This window comes from Canis aureus, chromosome 17 (genome assembly GCF_053574225.1).
Source record: "Canis aureus isolate CA01 chromosome 17, VMU_Caureus_v.1.0, whole genome shotgun sequence".
Taxonomy (NCBI): domain Eukaryota; kingdom Metazoa; phylum Chordata; class Mammalia; order Carnivora; family Canidae; genus Canis; species Canis aureus.
In genome coordinates this window covers 62,256,292-62,276,024 of record NC_135627.1, presented here as the reverse complement: position 1 = coordinate 62,276,024, position 19,733 = coordinate 62,256,292, and positions in this window count along the sequence as shown.

The following is a 19,733-nucleotide window of genomic DNA, read 5'->3' as shown; positions in this document are numbered from 1 at the left end:
GTAATCTTGGAACCTCCTGACTCAGAATACTGCTACATTCTCACTGCCATAAAAACGCAGCTAGTTGAAACCTGGCTTCTAGGCATGTTTCGTTGTGAGAGCTGAGGTCAGGGCAGGACCCTCCCGCATCCTGACTGCCTGTAGACATAGGTCCAGGCATCCTTATGTTAGGTGCTGACAGAGGTTGTGTGAAAAGCATGTGGAAGTGACAGGCTTGTACTCTCGTGTATCTCAGTTCAATACAGCGATTGCCAACGTCCTTGTTTAATTAGAGTGTAGCTCGGGTTCTAGCTCCCATCAATAAGTGTCTAGCAGACATCTGCCTGCAAAGCATACACACTTCTGAGAGTTGAACTCATGCCCTGTACCTCCCACATGCTGACTGCAGATACACTTCGCTCCTATCAGGCCTGTCCTCGATGTGTGACAGAAGGGTTGTGAGAGGTTAGTGGAAGGTGCCGGCCCACACGACTAGTGTCTCATATCCCAATCCAGAGATATTTGAGGAACTGCTCTCTTAGTTTGGTGTTACATACTAAGTTCCTTACATGAGAAGCTAGTTGAACTCAGTGTCCAATGGGTACTTGCTTCTGAGACTTGAGCTCACCCCCAGGCCCTTCAGTTCCACACAGCCTTCAGATGGAATTTCGAACCTCCCCTCTAGACAAGTTTGTCAGAAGCTCATAGGACACAAGGGCCTAGCTGCAGGCTTCAATGCTTGTGTCTCCAGGTGCAGTAGAGCGGTGTACATGGAACCTCCTGACTTACAATGCTGCTACGTTCTCATGGCCATAAAAACACAGCTAGTAGAAAGCTGGCTTCGAGGCATGCTTCCTTTTGAGAGCTGAGCTCAGGGCAGGACCCACCTGCATCCTGCCTGCCTGTAGACTTAGCTGCTAACATCCTGATGGTAGGTGCTGCGAGAGGTTGTGAGAAAAGCATGTGGAAGCGTCGGACCTGAACTCACGTGTATCTGAGTTGAATACAGCGATTTCCAACGGCCTTCTTCAATTAGAGTGTAGCTAGGTTCTAACTCCCATGTAGGAGTGGGTAGCAGACATCTGCCTCCCAAGACTGATAAATCATGTTGATAGTATCTATCCTTTATATGATATAATAAAAATGGCAGTATATCTCTGTATATGATCCACAATCACAGTTCAATCATAAGATAAACAACAGACATGTCCCAACTAAGGGAAATTTTACAAAATAGTCTACCTCTCAAAGTGTTCCAGTTCAACACGAAGAAGAAAAGGCTGAAAAAGTGTCAAAATCCAGAGGAGCCTAAGAAAACATGATGACAAGTTTAATGTGATATGAGGGATGGTAACTTTCAAAAAAAAAAAAAAAAGGAAATCTGAATAAAGTATGGTCTTTGGTTAATGCGAATATTTTAATGTTGATTCATTCGCTAATATTTCGCTAATTCGCTAATATTCATTCGCTAATTGTACTAATATAAGATATCGATAATTGGAGATATTGAGTGCAAGTGCATGAGAATTCTCTGTACTATCTTCTCAATTTCCCTATAAATCTTTGTTTTTTTTTCTAATCAATAAGATTTAATTTGAAAATTGACATAAATGAATCACGCTCCAAGTGTGAAGCCATTTTAGAATAGTTTAATAAATTTTTGCCTTATTCTTAAAGAGTTCCTTCAATGGAAACAAAGTAAGAATTTTATATCAGCAGGAAAGAAAAACACTTATGAGCACGTATAATGCCTCCTCAACCTGAAAAGCAGGAAAGGATAATAAATAGCAAATATCAGATAAAAATACTTCTTTTATATTAGACACCATATTGCAAGTGCATTTAAAATTAGCAATGCATAACATTTATTTCCTGGACATTTGTCTTCCAAAGAGTTCACAGTGTTTCAGTGTCAGTTAAAACAGGGGAAGAATCTCAGGGAAGAATCCTTCACATAATAATAGGGCCATTGGTAATAATGTCTCTCAGTTCTTTCCAAATCCATAAAGATGCATTTCCTGATGAGTGACTGAACTGTGAAGAAAGAGATGAGAAACCCTCATCCCTCTGAACTACTTGTGTCAGAATATTTTAACCAGAGTACTACGAATAGTAAATTATCCTTATTAACAGGAAATACGCCTCACATTGGAATCTGAGCAATCAGATGGGCAGAGAAAAAATGCTTTGACTGGCTCTTCATCTTTTAAAGACAAAGGAGAGGTTTTCTATGTACAAAGTCAGTTGTCAAGATAGCCTTAGGGAATAAGAGTCTGCAGCATCGAATCCCACTGCACAGCCACCCAGGACGACCGCGCTCCAGGTCTTCTTGATCCCAAATCCCTGGGCCTGTCCCCCAACACATGCTAGCACCAGAGGTCATTTGCAATTGCTCTCTTAGGAGCTCTGGGGAAGGGGGAAGGAGCTAGATAGGATGGGACATGTGGAGGCCAAGAAAATTAAGGCCATTCCACTTTATGTTCAGCGTTAACACATGTCCAGCCATCCCTGGTCCCTGTGAATAAGAGCTGAAATTTACATTACTTCAACTACAGGAAAAAAGACAAAAGTTTACAGCTTAATGTCCTAGAAAGCCCCACATGACAATAAAAACTGAGCCCAAGCCAAGGGCAGGAAGCCCCTATTAGAATAAGAACAGAGCTCAATGCCCTCCAAGCCCCCATATCAAAATGTAAACAGAACTTGAGGAATTGCTCCAGCCCTTCTGGAGATCCCTGAGACCAGCCCTTAAAACTAAGCTAAAAAAAAAAAACCAAAACAACAAAAAAACAAAACTAAGCTAAAACCCACCTCGGGGTCTAAGTCCCTGCTCCGCCCTGTCGGGTATACTTGGACGCAAGCTCGAGTTGGTAAATCAACCCTCCTGTGTTTGAATCGGTGTCGGCTCCTTAGTGGTTTCTCGGATTCACAATCTTGAGCACAACACCCCAATGTCCCCTCCCCACCTGGGCTGACCCCCTGTCCCCTCCCACCGAGGCTGACCCTCAGTCACCTCCCCGCCCACAACAGCTGGGCACAGGCCCTCACAGAGGTCCCATGGGCATGGTGCGCACTGCCGCCATCCCCGGCCTCCCAGGGGAAGGAAGGAGGTTTTGGCAGGACACACTCCCATGGTGGCCCCAGGGCTCCCTGCCCAGGACGGCAGCTGGTGACAGGTCGGGGTCTGTGTCCCTGATGCTGGCTCCTCCTCCCCTGTTTTCCCGCAGGAAATGAAGGAGGAGGCCCTGGTCTCCTCCAGGGACATCACGCAGATAGGCCTGGACGTCAACAGGACGTTCGGCAGCCACACCATGTTTTGGGACCGCTACGGGGTCGCGTGAGGCTCCTGGGGCGGGGGGGGGGTTCGGGGCCCCAGGGGAGGCCCGGGGGCTTCTGGGTAGGAAACACGGGGCTTCTGAGGCCGGGGGTAGCAACAGCAGCCAACAACACACACCGCCGCATGGTAAGGTGCTGGGGATGACCCCCGTGCCCCCACACCCGGAGTTCGGGGATGAGGAGGCCACTAGGATGGGGCCTCCAGGGGTTGCCATGTGAGCTGACCTCCAAAGGGTTGAGGGACAGCCGCCTGAAAGGCAAGGGGCTGGGGTGGGGGCCGTGGGGGGCAGTAAGGGGACCTGGGGGCCAGGCGGCATGGCCGTGGCTGGACCAGGACACACATCGATCCGATGAGGGCCAGACGGCTCAGGGTGACACCCACCCTCGATGCTTTATATATTTCTAAAGTCTATGCATTTCATTTGAGACAATTTGCAATTTGTAAACATACATAGTATGATGACCCCCAGATAATGCCCCCGGTCCAGCCAGGGCCCTGCACTGACCATTCGGGGCCCCTGGGGCAGGTGTCACAGCAAACCCCAGACTGGGGTCGCCATTATCTGTAGACGTCTCCGTGTGCATCTTAGAGAAAGAGGATGCCCTGTGTCTGCAGGCACCCTGAGCCACCCCCCTCATTCCCCACCTCCACACCATCCCCCTACATCATCATCCCCCATGGCATCGTCCCCATACCATCCCCCCTACACCATCCCCCTCACACACCCACACAATCCCCAACCACACTATACCCCAACACCATCCCTCCTACACCATCCCCCACACTCCCCCACCATCATACCTCTGCCCCAACACCATCGGCCCCCAGCAAGGACCCAGTGCAGCTGCCCCCTGTGGGACATGCTCAGCCTCCCCGGGGTTCTCTGGACAGCCTACTCCCATCAGAGCCCTGGTGTCCCATAGAGTACCCAGGGGTTGCAGGGAAGAGGGAAGGCCGGGAGCCCCGTGTACAGGGTGGGTGCAGGTGGGTGGAACACAGGTTGCACTGTGCACTGCCTCCTCCCACTGTCCGTCCTGGAGGGCGGCACACCCTGCACAGGACACCAGCCCCTAACCCAGAGGGACCTGGGCTGGCCTGGCCCTGGGCTCTGTGGGGGCTGGGGTGATTTGAGCCCTCCCCAGGCCCAACACAAAGACTAATGGGATCCAGCCCCCCATGGCCCTGGCTGGGCCTGGATTCTGGCTCTGGGATGAGGGAGCCCTCCCACAGCTGGATGTGTCCTCCTGGGCCCTGGGCATGCCCCACAGATCCGGGTCGCTGACCTAGGGCAGCCCTGGGGATCCCGGGACACCCCAGGGTGGGGAGAACAGGGGTAGGCCGGTTGGCCCCACCAACACCCACAGCAGGAGGCAGGCTCCTCCAGGTGCTGGGGCCCCAGGGGGCCCGAGGCCAGGGTCCAGCTGCCCTGCGGGGACCCAGCACAGGAGCCCATGAGCTGCAGGTCCAGGTCAGCTCTGCTGTTCTCAGAACCGTCTCTCAGGCTGAAACCTCAGGACACACGCCCCCACACGGAGTCCACACATGCTCCCAGGTGGGGGAATCCAGTCCCCGCCCCCCCACCCCATGTGATTCTTGCCCTCGCCTAAAGGACAGAAAGGTCTCCCTCCCCAGGGGAAGATGCGCACCCTCGGCACTGAGCCCGTTTGGTGCAGCAAGTCAAGAAAGTGTTGTGGTGCGAAAATGCACAGCCAGCCCATTTCTGTGTCTCCAGGAACTCTGTGCACGGGGCGTGGAGAGACCCCCAGAGAGGAGGAGGGGGCACCACCCAGGCCCCAACCAGCCCCTGCAGGGGCGCCGCCAGGCACACACACAGCTGACGTCCCCACGTGCCTACCAGGGGCGGCCAGACACCAGGGTCTGGACCCCACGGACTTTACTGGGACTCAGCCTGTGCCCCGCGGGCCAGGAGGGGCTGGGACAGAGTGACAGTCAGCGAGCCTCAGGTCACCAGGGTCTGTGCAAAGCAACCTAGGAGGTCTGTGCTCCCTCTGTCCTGGGGGCCTGGGCTGGCCGGGTTCCGGGGCACTTCCTCCCCTCCCCGCATCCCCGTGCCTGTGTGCCTCAGGCACAGAGGGCCTGTGGGGCGGTCAGTGTGGCCCTGGAAGGGAGGTCAGGGCCGCAGGCCCTGGTCTTGTGCCCAAGATTGCACATACGAGAAACCACCAAGGAGCCGACAGCGATGCAAACACACGAGGGTTTATTTACAAGCTCCAGCATGGGTCCAAATATACCCGACACTGCGGAGCAGGGACTTGGACCCCGAGACTAAGAGGCGACGTAGCAGCTTTATAGGGGCCAGTGGCCCATGGGATACACAGAAAGGTGCACAGTCATGTCGGTCCACACGCAGGTGGCCGATTGAATTACATCTTGCCCTATAGTATCCATTTGAGCTGGCCTATTACTTTGGTCAGAATTGGCGCGCAGTTTTGGCGGGCACAAAGCAGGGTTACATTGTTCTGAGCAGATTTCCGATTAGGGTGTGCCCAGCGGCTAGACTAGGGTGGGGAAGCGCCTTAAGCAATAAGCAGGTTATGTGGGGGTCATACAGGAGGTGGCAGGTGTAGCTCAAAATGGAATCAGTCCTCCTCTGCTTGTCCAGGTGTAGGGGATTTTTGTTAAATTTCCTGGGTCACGCATTCCCCCCATTTTCAGAGGATCCTATGCAGGATCCAATCAAGGGTCCAGGTTGCTCTTAGAGTGAGCCAGGTGGAATGATTAAACCAGGATTTTAACCAACCTTGTTGCTGTTCTCGCTGCCATTTATATTCCAGCTAAGAAGCAGCATTCTACGTTTAAGGCAGCACAGAACCCCCCCCACACACACACACCCTTTGTTGTAAGAAGACTAAGTCTAATCCCTTTCCATTTTGAAGGACAACCTCAGACTAGGGAGTCTTGGAGGTGCGAAATTAGTGAGAACGGTGCACTCTTAGCTTTAGGGGATTGTCCTTTTCCGGGTGGCTTTTCCATTCTGGAACAAAGTTCTTGAGAACGGTATGTGGGTCAGCTGGCTGGACGTGGGTGTAGTGGACCAGGGAGTAATCCCGTCGACCTTGAGAGCATTGGGAGTGGTCAGGATCAGGGTGTAGGTCCCTTGCAGCGAGGTTGAAGTGTCCAGTGTTGGTATCTCCACACGTACACACGTACACCCAGTCACCTGGCCGATATCGATGGGGATCCGGGGTGGCCCAGTCTCATAGAGGGCCCTCAGCTTAGGCCACACCTGCTCATGGGTTCATGACATTTGGAGGGAGAAAAGAAGTTGGTGATCATCAAATTCAGCAAGCACCTCAAGTTTTAAAATGGGGATAACAGGTGGAGGAAGACCGAACATGATCTCGTAGGGAGTCAGTCCCATCTTATATGGGGAGTTCCTCACCCTATATAGGGCGAAGGGGAGGAGAGTCACCCAGTCCCCGCCAGTCTCCAGGGCTAATTTAGTTAAGGTCTCCTTTAATGTTCTGTTCATCCTCTCTACCTGTCCTGAGCTCTGGGGCCTATATGCACAATCTAATTTCCAATCTGCCCCAAGTACTAGTGCCACTCCCTGTGTTACCTTAGAGAAGAATCCTGGGCCCTTGTCTGACCCAATCTTAACAGGAAAACCATACCTCGGTAAGATGTCTTCCAGCAGTTTCTTGGTCACGGTCTGTGCCATTTCAGGTTTGGTGGGAAATGCCTCTGTGCATCCTGAAAAAGTATCTACAAACACTAGTAAATACCTGTATCTATCCGTATTTTCCAGGTTTTACCTCAGTGAAGTCCACTTCCCAGTAGGCTCCTGGGCGGTCCCCCCGGAGCCAGGTGCCTGGGTTAGATCCATGGGCGGTGGCATTAGTTAACTGGCATGAGTGGCAGCTTGCCACCATCTGCTCGATCTTTGCTCGAGAGTCTTTAATAGTGATCTTTGCATGTCGTATGAGGTCTTCCATCTTCCTTGTTCCCGTGTGAGTACTCCGATGCGTTTTGGATAGGACTCGCCGTCCCAGTTCCTCTGGCAAGATGATGCTGGAGTCTGTGGCCATCCACCAGCCACACAATCACTGGGTCATAGGCAAGTGTTTGATCCAGTGTAAGTCAGCATCACTATAGTTGGGGGTGTCTGGCAGGTTCCGTTCCCCCGGATCAGGTAGTGTGGTTGCTAAGACCTGGGTCACCAAAAGGGACGCCTCCTTTGCTTTTATTTTTTATTTTTTTATTTTTTTCTCCTTTTCTTTTAAATCGGCTAGCCGGTTTCCCCTGGCTACTGGTGTGTCTGCCTTTTGGTGCCCCAGACAGTGGATGATGGCTAGGGCCTTGGGCAGCCAGAGGGTCCTCAGGAGTTCAAGAATCTCCGTTTTGTTTTTAACAGTCTTTGTCTCTGCTGTCAGAAGCTCTCTCTCTCTCTGTAAAGGGCTCTGTGAATGGGAGCGGTGGCAAAGGCGTACCTGCTGTCGGTGTAGATGTTTATTCGTTTACCTTCCTCCATGGTCAGTGCCTTGGCCTATGGGATCAGTTCTGCCCATTGAGCCAACATTTAGGCTGTCAATGGCTCCGCCCAGACGGTCTCTGTCTCCGTGGTTATGGTATGGCTGCCCCCGCAATTTGGACTCCTTTTCGGACAAAACTGCTGCCGTCCGTGTACCAGGTGGCATCGGCGTTCGGCAGTGGCTGGTCCTGGAGATCAGCGCTGATTCCGTACACCTGTGCCCAAATTTCTTGATAGTCGTGCAGAGGGGGGTCCCAGTCTGGGTTAGGGAGTAGCGTTGCCAGATTCAGGGTTGTCGGTGGCTTAAATAAAATTCTGGTGGGGTTTAGCAGTAGGGTCTGATAATGGGTCAGATGGGCATTGCTGATCCAGCTGTCTGCGGGCTGTTTGAGTACCCCTTTAATAGCGTGTGGGGTGGTAACATGCAGTTCTTCCGGACTTTTTCTATTATAGACTCGTTCTGCTATTATCACTAAGTCCTGCAAGCTCTTCTCTCCCAGTCTCTCTACTCTTTGCAATTTCTTTTTAATGTTCAGAGCGGCCTGGTTAACAAAAGCCATGATAATTGCGGCCTTTGTTTCCGGGGCTTCTGGGTTCATAGGGGTGTACTGCCTAAAAGCCTCTATTGCTCCCTCTAAGAAGGCTGCTGGACTCTCATCCTTACCCTGTCTCACATCATAGACCTTGGCCAGATTGGTAGTCTTGCACGCGGCAGCCTGGAGACCTGCCATTAGAGTCTGGCGGTGGACCCGGAGTCTCTCCTTACCTTCAGGCGAGTTGTGTGCTTTGGGGAGTAAAAACGGGTTTTAGCCAAGGAGAGGAATTCTCGATCATGTCCTGACAGGCCAGGATGTTGGGCATCTGGTCAGGGTGGCCATCTGGTTTGTCCCTGAAGTTCACGGCCTTAACCTGTAAGATAATAGGTAGGTGAAAATTTCCTTCTCGGGGCCATCCCACATCAAAGGTTGGCCATTCTGATATGCAATAAATTTGGAATCTCTCTCTCTGTATGTCTATGCTCAGAATAAGAGTGCTTCCCTAACATCCGAGAAGTGGGAGAGCATAAGAGACAAGGGTATGGTTTGCATCTGCCCCATTATGTCCCCCGTCCACACCAAGGCACAGATAGTTATGACAGTTCACAAATAACACAGTCAAACACACAGTTAACAAGAACACAGTAACAGACAAACGTTCTAGTGCGGCTGCGGAGACAAGACAGAAAGTAATCCGAAGGGCTGGCAGCCAACCCTCCTTACAGATGAGGACCCCGTCCTCCTTACGGATGAGGACACCGTCCTCCATACGGATGAGGACCCCCGTCCTCCTTACAGATGAAGACCCCCGTCATCCATACAGATGAGGACCCCATCCTCCTTACATATGAGGACGCTCATCCTCCATACAGATGAGGACCTCCATCCTCCTTACAGATAGGACCTCCATCCTCCAGACAGGGGCAAGGGACGTCTCCTCAAGACCCCCGGTTGATGGCCCACCAGCGCGTCCGCCTAAGCCAATGCCGACCTAATACAGATTGGAATTCCTACAGGTTAGAGCTCTTAGAGAATATACATGCAAAAGGTGGAAAAAGTTGAGTGCACTCACCACTCGTGAAATCCTCCGGATAAGGTCCTGGAGGTCTCTCAGATCCCGGACAAGCCCCCAAATGTTGTGGCCAGGATTGTGAATCCTAGAAACCACCGAGAAGCCGACACCGATGCAAACACAAGAGGGTTTATTCACAAGCTGGAGCGTGGGTCTAAGTATATCCGACACAGCGGAGCAGGGACTTGGACCCCGAGACTAAGAGGCATAGCAGCTTTATAGGGGCCAGTGGCCCATGGGATACACAGAAAGTTGCACAGTCATGTCCGTCCACACGCAGGTTGCCGATTGAATTACATCTTACCCTATAGTATCCATTTGAGCTGGCCTATTACTTTGGTCAGAATTGGCGCGCAGTTTTGGCGGGCACAAAGCAGGGTTACATTGTTCTGGGCCGATTTCTGAGTAGCGTGTGCTCAAAAGCTTGACCTGGGTGGGGCAGCATCTTAAGCAATAAGCAGGTTATGTAGGGGTCATACAGGAGGTGACAGGTGTAGCACAAAATGAAATCATTCCTGCTCTGCTTGTCCAGGAGTAGGGGATTTTTGTTAAATTTCCTGGGTCCCGGGATCCGTGGGTGGCACAGTGGTTTAGTGCCTGCCTTTGGCCAGGGGCGGGATCCTGGAGACCCGGGATCATATCCCATGTCGGGCCACCGGTGCATGGAGCCTGCTTCTCCCTCTGCCTATGTCTCTGCCTCTCTATCTCTCTCTCGCTGTGTGACTATCATAAATAAATAAAAAGAAATTTCCTGGGTCCCACACTGACTGCATGTACACTTCGCTTCTAACAGGCCTAGGTTTGTTGCGGGACAGAAGTTGTGTGAGAGGCAATTGGAAGGTGCAGGCCAGGATACAAGTGTCTTGAAACTCACTCCAGCGACTACCGAGGAATTCCTCTCATACATTGCTACTACTTCCATACAAGAGAAGCTAGTTTAACGCAGTGTCCAGGGGATCTTGATTCTGAGAGGTGAGACCCCACGCAGTCCCTCACAGTTCCACACTGCCTGCAGATAGAGTTTCGAACATCCTCACTAGAGATGTATGCCAGAAGCTCATGGGACGCAGGGGGCAAGTCGAAGGCTTCAATGGTTCTGTCTCCAGGTGCAGTAGAGCGGTATTCATTGAACCTCCTGACTTTCGGCTTCGAGGCATGCTTCCTTTTGAGAGCTGAATTCAAGACAGGAGCCTCCCGCATCCTGCTTGCCTGTAGACATAGCTGCTAACATCCTTATATTAGGTGCTGGGAGAGGTTGTGAGAAATGCATGTGGAAGCATGAGGCCTGTACTCACGTGTATCTGAGTTGAATACGATTACCAACGTCCTCGTTCAAAGTTCTTTTTTTTTAAATTTTTTTATTTATTTATGATAGGCACACAGTGAGAGAGAGAGAGGCAGAGACACAGGCAGAGGGAGAAGCAGGCTCCATGCACCGGGAGCCTGACGTGGGATTCGATCCCAGATCTCCAGGATGGCGCCCTGGGCCAAAGGCAGGTGCTAAACCGCTGCGCCACCCAGGGATCCCCAACGTCCTTGTTCAATTAGAGTGTAGCTCGGGTATACCTCGCCTCGATAACTGTCTAGTAGACATCGGCCTGCAAAGCATACACACTTCTGAGAGTTGAGCTTTTGGCCTGTACTTCCCACATCCTGCCTGCAGGTACACTTCGCTGCTAACAGGCCTAGGCTCGATGCGTGACTGAAGTGTTGTGAGAGGTAAGTGGAAAGTCCCAGCACACAAGACTAGTGCCTCCAAGCTCAATCCAGCGATTTCCTAGTAATTCCTGTGGTAGACTGGTGCTACATACTAAGTTCCATAGGTGAGAAGCTAGCTGAACCCTGAGTCCAAAAGCATCTCTCTCCCGAGAGTTGAGCTCACACCCAGTCCCTCACAGTTCCACACTGCCTGTAGAATGAGTTTTGAACATCTTCACCAGAGACGTTTGTCAGAAGCTTGTGAGACACAAGTGGAATCATGCAGGCCTGAAAGGTGTCTCCAGGTGCAGTAGAGTGGTATTCTTCGAACCTCCTGAGTTAGAAGACTGCTATGGTCTCACGGCCATTAGAACGCAGCTAGTTGAAAGCTGGCTTCTAGGCATGCTCTCTTGTGAGAGCTGAGCTCAGGGCAGGACCCTCCCGCATCCTGCCTGCCCATTGTCATAGCTGCTAACATCCTTAAGTGAGGTGCTGGGAGATGTTGGAGAAATGCGAGTGGAAGTGTCAGGACTGTACTCACGTGTATCCGAGTTCAATATAGCGATTGCGAACGTCCTTGTTCAATTAGAGTGTAGCTCGGGTATACCTCGCCTTGATAAGTGTCTAGCAACGTCGACCTGCAAAGCATACACACTTCTGAGATTTGAGCTTACGACCTGTACCTTCCCCATCTGACTGCCTGTGTGTCCCGCTTCCACAGCATTTCGTTGTATGCGGGAGAGTAGCGGAGTGAGAACCAAGTGTCTGCCTTGTCAATTTGGCTCCCAGCGGACAGCTGCCTGCAAGGCATGCACACACCTTTGGATTGAGCTTAGGACTTGAACCTCCCACATGCTGACCACCTTTACGCTTAGCTTCCAAAGGATTTTGTTCGATACGGGACGCAAGTTTTGCGAGAGGCAAATGTGTGTTAGTTCAATCCAGCAACCTCTGAGGAATTCCTCCCTCAGATGGGAGCTACATACTAACTTCCAAACCTGAGTAGCTAGCTGAAAGCTGATTCTCTGGGGAACTTCCCTCTCAGAGTTGAGCTGAAACGTGGTCCTTCCCAGTTCCACACTGCCTGCAGATACAGTTACGAACATCCTCACTAGACATGTTTGTCAGAAGCTCATGGGACGCAAGGGGCAAGCTGCAGGCTTCAAGGTTGTGTCTCCAGGTGCAGTAAAGCAGTATTCATGGAACATCCTGAATTACAATGCTGCCACATTCTTTTTTTTTTTTTTTTATGATAGTCACAGAGAGAGAGAGAGAGAGGCAGAGACACAGGCAGAGGGAGAAGCAGGCTCCATGCACCGGGAGCCCGATGTGGGATTCGATCCCGGGTCTCCAGGATTGCACCCTAGGCCAAAGGCAGGCGCCAAACTGCTGCGCCACCCAGGGATCCCATGCTGCCACGTTCTGATGGCCATCAGAACGCAGTAAGTAGAAATCTGGCTTCGAGGCAGGTCTCCTTTTGAAAGCTGAGCTCAGGGCAGGACCCTCCGGCATCCTGCCTGCCCATAGTCGTAGCTGCTAACATCCTTATCTTAGGTGCTGGGAGAGGTTGGAGAAATGCAAGTGGAAGTGTCAGGATGGTACTCACGTGTATCTGAGTTCAATACAGTGATTGCCAACGTCCTTGTTCAATTAGAGTGTAGCTAGTTTCTAACTCCCATGTACGAGTGGGTAGCAGACATTTGCCTCCCAGTTGTACACACTTTTGAGAGTTGAGCTTATGGCCTGTACTTCCCACATCCTGCCTGCAGGTACACTTCGCTGCTAACAGGCCTAGGCTCGATGCGTGGCTGAATCGTTGTGAGAGGTAAGTGGAAAATCCCGGCATGCAAGACTAGTGCCTCCAAGCTCAATCCAGCGATTTCCTAGTAATTCCTGTCTTAGACAGGTGCTACATACTAAGTTCCATACGTGAGAAGCTAGCTGAACTCTGAGTCCAAAAGCATCTCTCTCCCGAGAGTTGAGCTCACACCTAGTCCCTCAGTTCCACACTGCCTGCAGAATGAGTTTTGAACATCTTCACCAAAGACGTTTGTCAGAAGCTTGTGAGAAGCAAGTGGAATAGTGCAGGCCTGGAAGGTGTTTCCAGGTACAGTAGAGTGGTATTCTTCAAACCTCCTGAGTTAGAAGACTGCTATGGTCTCACGGCCATTAGAACGCAGCTAGTTGAAAGCGGGCTTCTAGGCATGGTCTCTTGTGAGAGCTGAGCTCAGGGCAGGACCCTCCTGCATCCTGCCTACCCATAGTCATAGCTGCTAACTTCCTTACATTAGGTGCTAAAAGAGGTTGGAGAAATGTGAGTGGAAGTGTCAGGACTGTACACGTGTATCTGAGTTCAATATAGTGATTGCCAACGTCCTTGTTCAATTAGAGTGTAGCTCGGGTATACCTCATCTCGATAAGTGTCTAGCAGTCATCGGCTTGCAAAGCATACACACTTCTGAGAGTTGAGTTTATGGCCTGTACCTCCCCCATCCTGACTGCCTGTACGTTCCGCTTCCACAGCATTTAATTGTATGCGCGAGTGTGGCGGAGTGAGAACCAAGTGTCTGCCTTGTCAATTTCGCTCCCAGCGGACAGCTGCCTCCAAGGCATGCACACTCCTTTGGTTTGAGCTTAGGACTTGAACATCCCACATGCAGACCTTCTGTAAGCTTCGCTTCAAAGGATTTCATTCGATAGGGGCGCAAGTTTTGCGAGAGGCAAATGTGTCTCCGGGCCTCCCCTCCGGGCCTCTGTGGTCTGACAACTTGGTGGCAGCGAGTGGTCTGTGTGGTGTCTGGGGATGGGATGTGGCACTGATTGTCAGGTGCACATCTGCCTGGGAGATGCACCTGCGGGATCAGTGACGGGGTGGGCGTCAGCACCTCTGGCCTCCAGCGGTCAGTGCTGTGCTGCTCCCTGAGACTCGGGTCGGATGGGGGGGAGGCGGGTGGGGACGCTAGTCCTCTAGCTCTAGGACTGAGGATTCCACCCCCCAGTCTGCAGGCCCACCACAGAAGAGCCGCCAAGCCCCCGGTTCCCTGCCGCTTCTCTCAGAACCCTGCTTTCACTCTGCCCGTGTCTGAGTTTCTTTTGGTTTTGTTTTTTATCTCAGACTGTTGTGCCCAAGATTGCGAATATGAGAAACCACCAAGAAGCCGATTCCGATGCAAACACACGAGGGATTATTTACAAGCTCGATCTTGTGTCCAAGTATACCCGACATTGCAGATCAGGGACTTGGACCCGAGGTAGGTTTTAGCTTAGTTTTAAGGGCTGGTCTTGGGGACCTCAAGAAGGGCTGGAGCAATTCCTCAAGTTCTGTTTACATTTTGATATGGGGCCTTCAAGGGCATTGAGCACTCTTCTCATTCTAATAGGGGCTTCCTGCCCTTGGCCTGGGCTCAGTTTTGATTCAATTGTGGGGCTTCCTAGGACATTAAGCTGTAAACAGCAAAGGTTCCACACATGGAAGGGGGACGTCACACTGTCCCTATTTGCTGAAGACGCGGTACTAGAAACAGGAAACCCAAGAGCCTCCACCAAAACCTGTTAGAACTAAGGAGTGAGTTCAGTAAAGTAACGGAACACAAACTGACCCTACAAAGCAGAGTAGCCTTGCTGTGTCCCGACAATGAGCACTCAGGAAGGAAAGGAAGGACATGAAGGCCTTCTTAGGAGCATCAAGGAGAATAAATAATGAGACTGAACCAAAGGAACACAAGTCTTGTGCACTGAGCCATACCAGGCTCTGGGAGGCCGTCCTGGGCTCATGGGGTCGGAGCCTCATCTTGTGAAAATGTCCGCAGTTCCTGAAGCCACCCTCAGTTTCATGTCATTCCTATCAAAATCATGGTGGCAGATCTTAGAAATAGGAAAAAAAAACAAAACCCATAACATCCAACCCCCACAACAAATGACCCCGGACAGCAAATCAGTATTGGAGAAGCATGACAGAGTGGGACCCAGCACTTTCCTATTTCAAAAGATGTCACAGAGACACAGGATAAAGCAGTGTGGTTCTCGGGCTTCCGGCTGGCTCCGTCGGTTAAGCATCCAACTCCTGACCTCACCTCCGGTCCTGATCTCAGGGGTTGTGAGTTCTAGGCCTGTGTTGGGCCATGGACGAGGCGTGGAGCCTACTTAGACAAACCAGACCCACGGGGGGTGGTCCCGGCATAAGCTGAATGAGCAAAACAGAGAGTCCAGAAGGAAATGTGCTCTGATAGAACTGATTTTTTTAACTTAATTTAAACCCAATTAATTAACGTATAGCGTATTATACTTTCAGAGGAAGAATTCAGAGATTCACCAGTTGGAGATAACAGCAGTGCTCGTGACATCACGTGACCTCCTTCATGCCAGTACCCTGTTATCCGCCCCCTCCAGCGACCCTCAGTTTGTTTCCTATCATTAAGAGTCTGTATTTCCTGCATCTGTTTTCATCTTATTTGTTTTTCCTTCCCTTTACAGTTGTTAATCTGCTTTGCTTCTTTAATTCCACCTATGAATGAAACCACACGTCATTCTCTTTTCTGAGTGAGTTACTTCACTTAACATGATCCCTTTAGTTCTATCCACATCATTGCAAATGGCAAGATTTCCTTCTCTTTGATAGCTGAGTTCCATTCCTCTCTGTATGACCATCATCTATCTCCCATCCTCTTTATCCATCATCTGGCAGCGGACACCGAGGGTCCTCCCACAGTGTGGCTACTGTGGACCCGGCTGCTGTGGACATTGGGGTGCAGGTGTCCCAAGTCTCATTGTATCTGTATCTTCGGAGTGAGCTCCAGGCCGTTCACCTGCTGGTCGCAGGGCGGCTCTATTTGTAACTTCCTGAGGGGCCTCCACACTGTTTCCAGGGCGGCTGCACCAAACTGCGGTCCTGCCCACAGTGGAAGAGGGTTGAGTGAGTTTTGCAGGACGTGGTAAAAGTCTGGTCCACATTTCATTTCTCGTCCTGTGGGCTCCAATTCCTTGTCCTTAAGTATTTCTGGGGAAGCCAGGTGTTGGGCTCCTTTTCAGTGAGATGTTTCCAAAGCTAACAGACCCCAGATGAAGCCTGAAAGGAGGCAGGTGCAGCCCAGAGAGCACCCGCTGCCTCCTGCACAGTCTCCTGTAGCGCCTGAGCATCCCGCAGGGGGCGTCTGAGCCCAGACCCCGCCCATGGGGCACGCATGGGCAGTAGGCCTCCTCTGCCTGCACTAACAGGAGCCAGCCTGTGCTGGGGAGGCCTGCGGAAGACATGGGGATGCGTCTATGCTGATGATCTGCAGCCTCCTCAGGACCCGTGGGGAGTCTTCAGGGGGAAATTGGGCCACATTCATGCTGACAGGAACCCCAGTCTCCTCAGGACCTGCGATGAGGCTTTAGGAATATGTGGGCCCGCATCCACCCTGACAGGAGCCCCTGGGCCGCCTCAGGACCCGCAGGGAGGCTGCTGGAAGATGTGGGCCCACATGCACGCTGACAGGAGCCCTGAGCACCTCAGGACCCTCAGGGAGGTTTCAGGAAATTGTGGGCCCGCATCCACGCTGAGAGGCGCCCCTGAGCAGCCTCACGACCCGCGGGGAGGCTTCAGGAAGATATGGGCCTGCATCCACACTGACAGGAGTCCCTGAGCTGCCTCAGGACCTGTGGGGAGGCTTCAGGAAGATGTGGCGATGCGTTCACTCTGGCAGGAGCTCCCGGGTCCCTCAGGACATAAGTTGAGGCTTCTGGAAGCTGGGGGCCGCATTCATGGTTACAGGAGCCCCAGCCTCCTCAGAACCCTCGGCGACACTTCAGGAGGATTTGGGGCCACATGGACACAGCAGGACGCTGACTTCCTCAGGACCCCTGGTGTAGACTTGGGGAAATATGTGGATGCGTCCATGTGGACAGAAGACCCCAGCTTTGTCAGGGCCTATGGTGAGGCCTAAGAAAAATGTGGGTGCCGCATCCACAGTGACAGGATTCTCCAGCCTCCTCAGGACCCACTGTGAAGTTTTGGGAAGATTTGGGGCCACATCCATGCTGACAGGAGCCCCGAGCCTCCTCAGGTCTTATGGTGAGGCTTGAGGAAAATGTGGGGCCACGTCAATGCTGACAGGTACCCTGTCTTCCTCAGGACCTGCACTTTGGCTTCGGGACATAAGGGGCTGCGTGTATGCTGACAGGAGCCCACAGCCTCCTCAGGACCCGCGGTGAGTTTTCTGGGGGACGTGGGCCATGTCCAGGGTGACAGGAGCCCCCGGCCTCCTGAGGACCTGCTGTGAGGCTTCCAGAGGATGTGAGGCATAGTCCACAGTGACAGGAGACCCAGCGTCCTCAGGGCCCGCTGACTATGACTCAGGAACACGTGGGGCCACGTCGCACTCACAGGAGCCTGGCTTCCTCAGGACCCCTTGGAGGAATCTGGAGGAGCTGTTGGGGGCCACTTCCACATCAGAAGGGACTCCTCAGAACCACAGGGTAAGTGAAAGTGTAGAATGAATGGTAGGGTGAGGGGAGGGGAGGAAGTTGGTGGTTAGCCTTAGGTTAGATGTTAGGGGTTAGTGATTATGCTTATGGTTATGAATTAGAGGTTAGGTGAGGCATAAGGGTATTTGTCAGTGTTAAGAGTTAGGATGGGGGTTAGGGTAAGGGACAGGATTTAGTGTTAGGGTTAGGGTTTAGGCTCTAGGGATTAGGGCAGGAGGTTAGAGGTTGGGGTTAGGGTTATGGTTAGAGTTAGGGTTGGGCTTAGGTTTGCAGTTAGGGTTAGGGGTAAGGGTGTGAGTTATGGTTAGGGGTTAGAGTTAGGGGTTAGAGTTAAGGGTTACAGTTAAACTTAGGGCTAGGTTTAGGGTTAGAGCGAGGGTTAGGTTTAGGATAGGGGTTAGGGCTAGGGTTAGGGTTAGTGTTTGGTTACAGGTTAGGGTTAGGGTCAGGTCAGGGTCAGGGTACGGTTTTGGAAAAGGGTAAGATATAGGGTTAGGGAGTGGGTTAGGGGTTGGTTTTAGGGTACGGGTTAGGGTACAGTTTGGGGTATGAGATATGATTAGTATTAGAGGGTTAGGGTTAGGGTACAGGTTAAGGTTAGGAATAGGATTTGAATACCTTATTTTAAGGTTAGGGTTAGAGGTTAGGGTTCGGGTTAGATTTAAGGTAGGGGTCAGGGTTAAGGAAACCTAAGTTTAGGTGTACCTACGTTTAGGAGTTAGGGTGAGGGTTGGCAGAAAGGTTCAGTGAATGTGTTTTGGTCTTGGGGTTTGTGTTTTGTTTTCGATTAGTGATGGGTCTTGTTTAAGGGCTAGGTTAACATTAGGATTAAGTGTAGGGTTAGGGTTATGTCTGTGTATGGTTAGAGTTTGGGTCTGGCATGTGCCTGCACTGGGACTCCTAGCATCTTGGGCCGTTTAGTTTTATGCACTCTATTTAGGTTTTGGGTTCAAAGATAGCCTGACTCCACCAAGTCAGTGGCCTCCCCAGAGAATCAAAATACAGGCTTCTGCTGGGGTGAGAATAGACATAGCAGGCTTCTCCCGAGCTGAGCTAAGGAGGGGATTTGTGGCTCTAAAGACTATTTATTTGGATTTTCAGTTGCCTTTCTGATTTTATCTCTAGTGCGTACATGTTTCATCAATACTACCTATTATTATTTTAAAGTTTTACTTGAATTCCTGTTTGTATACACAGAATGTTATAGTTTCAGGTTTACCACATAGTGATTCAACCCTTGGATACAACGCCTGGTACTGGGCACAGGTGCCCTCCACTATCCCCATCCCCTGATTCCCCATCCCCCTCACCTTCCTCTGGTATTTATTAGTTTATACTCTGTGGTTAAGAAAGTGTTTTTTTGTTTGTTTCTCTCATCCCCCCTGTGCCCCTTTGCCAGTTTGTCTGGTTTCTTAAAATTCACATGTGAATGCAATTGTATGGTATTTGGTATCTTTCTCTGACTGACTGAGTTCCTTGAGCATAAGTGCATTCCACTTCTCCCACGTCATTGTAAATGGCTTCATTTCATCTCTTCTGATGACCCGGTGATGTCGCAGTTGGTATATTTACCACATCGTCTCTGCCCATTCATCACTCGATGGACATCTGGGCTGTATCCACAGTTTGGCTGTTGTTGATAACGCTGCTACAAACACTGGGCTGCGTGTCCCACTTGGAATCTACTAAACGACTTTTGTACCCTTGGGGTAAATACCTAGCTCTGCAATTTGGAATCGTAGGGTAGCTCTATGTTTAACTTCTTTTTTTTTATGATAGTCACAGAGACAGAGGCAGAGACACAGGCAGAGGGAGAAGCAGGCTCCGTGCACTGTGAGTCCAACGTGGGATTCGATCCCGGGTCACCAGGATCCCGACATGGGCCAAAGGCAGGTGCCAAACCGCTGCACCACCCAGGGATCCCCTATTTTTAACGTCTCTAGGACCCCCCACAGTGTTTTCACGGTGGCTGCACCTGTTCGCATGTCCACCAGGAGTGTAAGGTGGCTCCCTCTTCTCTATAGCCTCAACAACACCTGTTGTTTCTTCTGTTGTTAATTTTAGCCATTCTGACGGCTGTCAGGTGACATCTTATTGTGGTTTTCATTTGCATTTCCCTGATGATGGGTGACACGGAGTGTCTTTCGGTGTCTG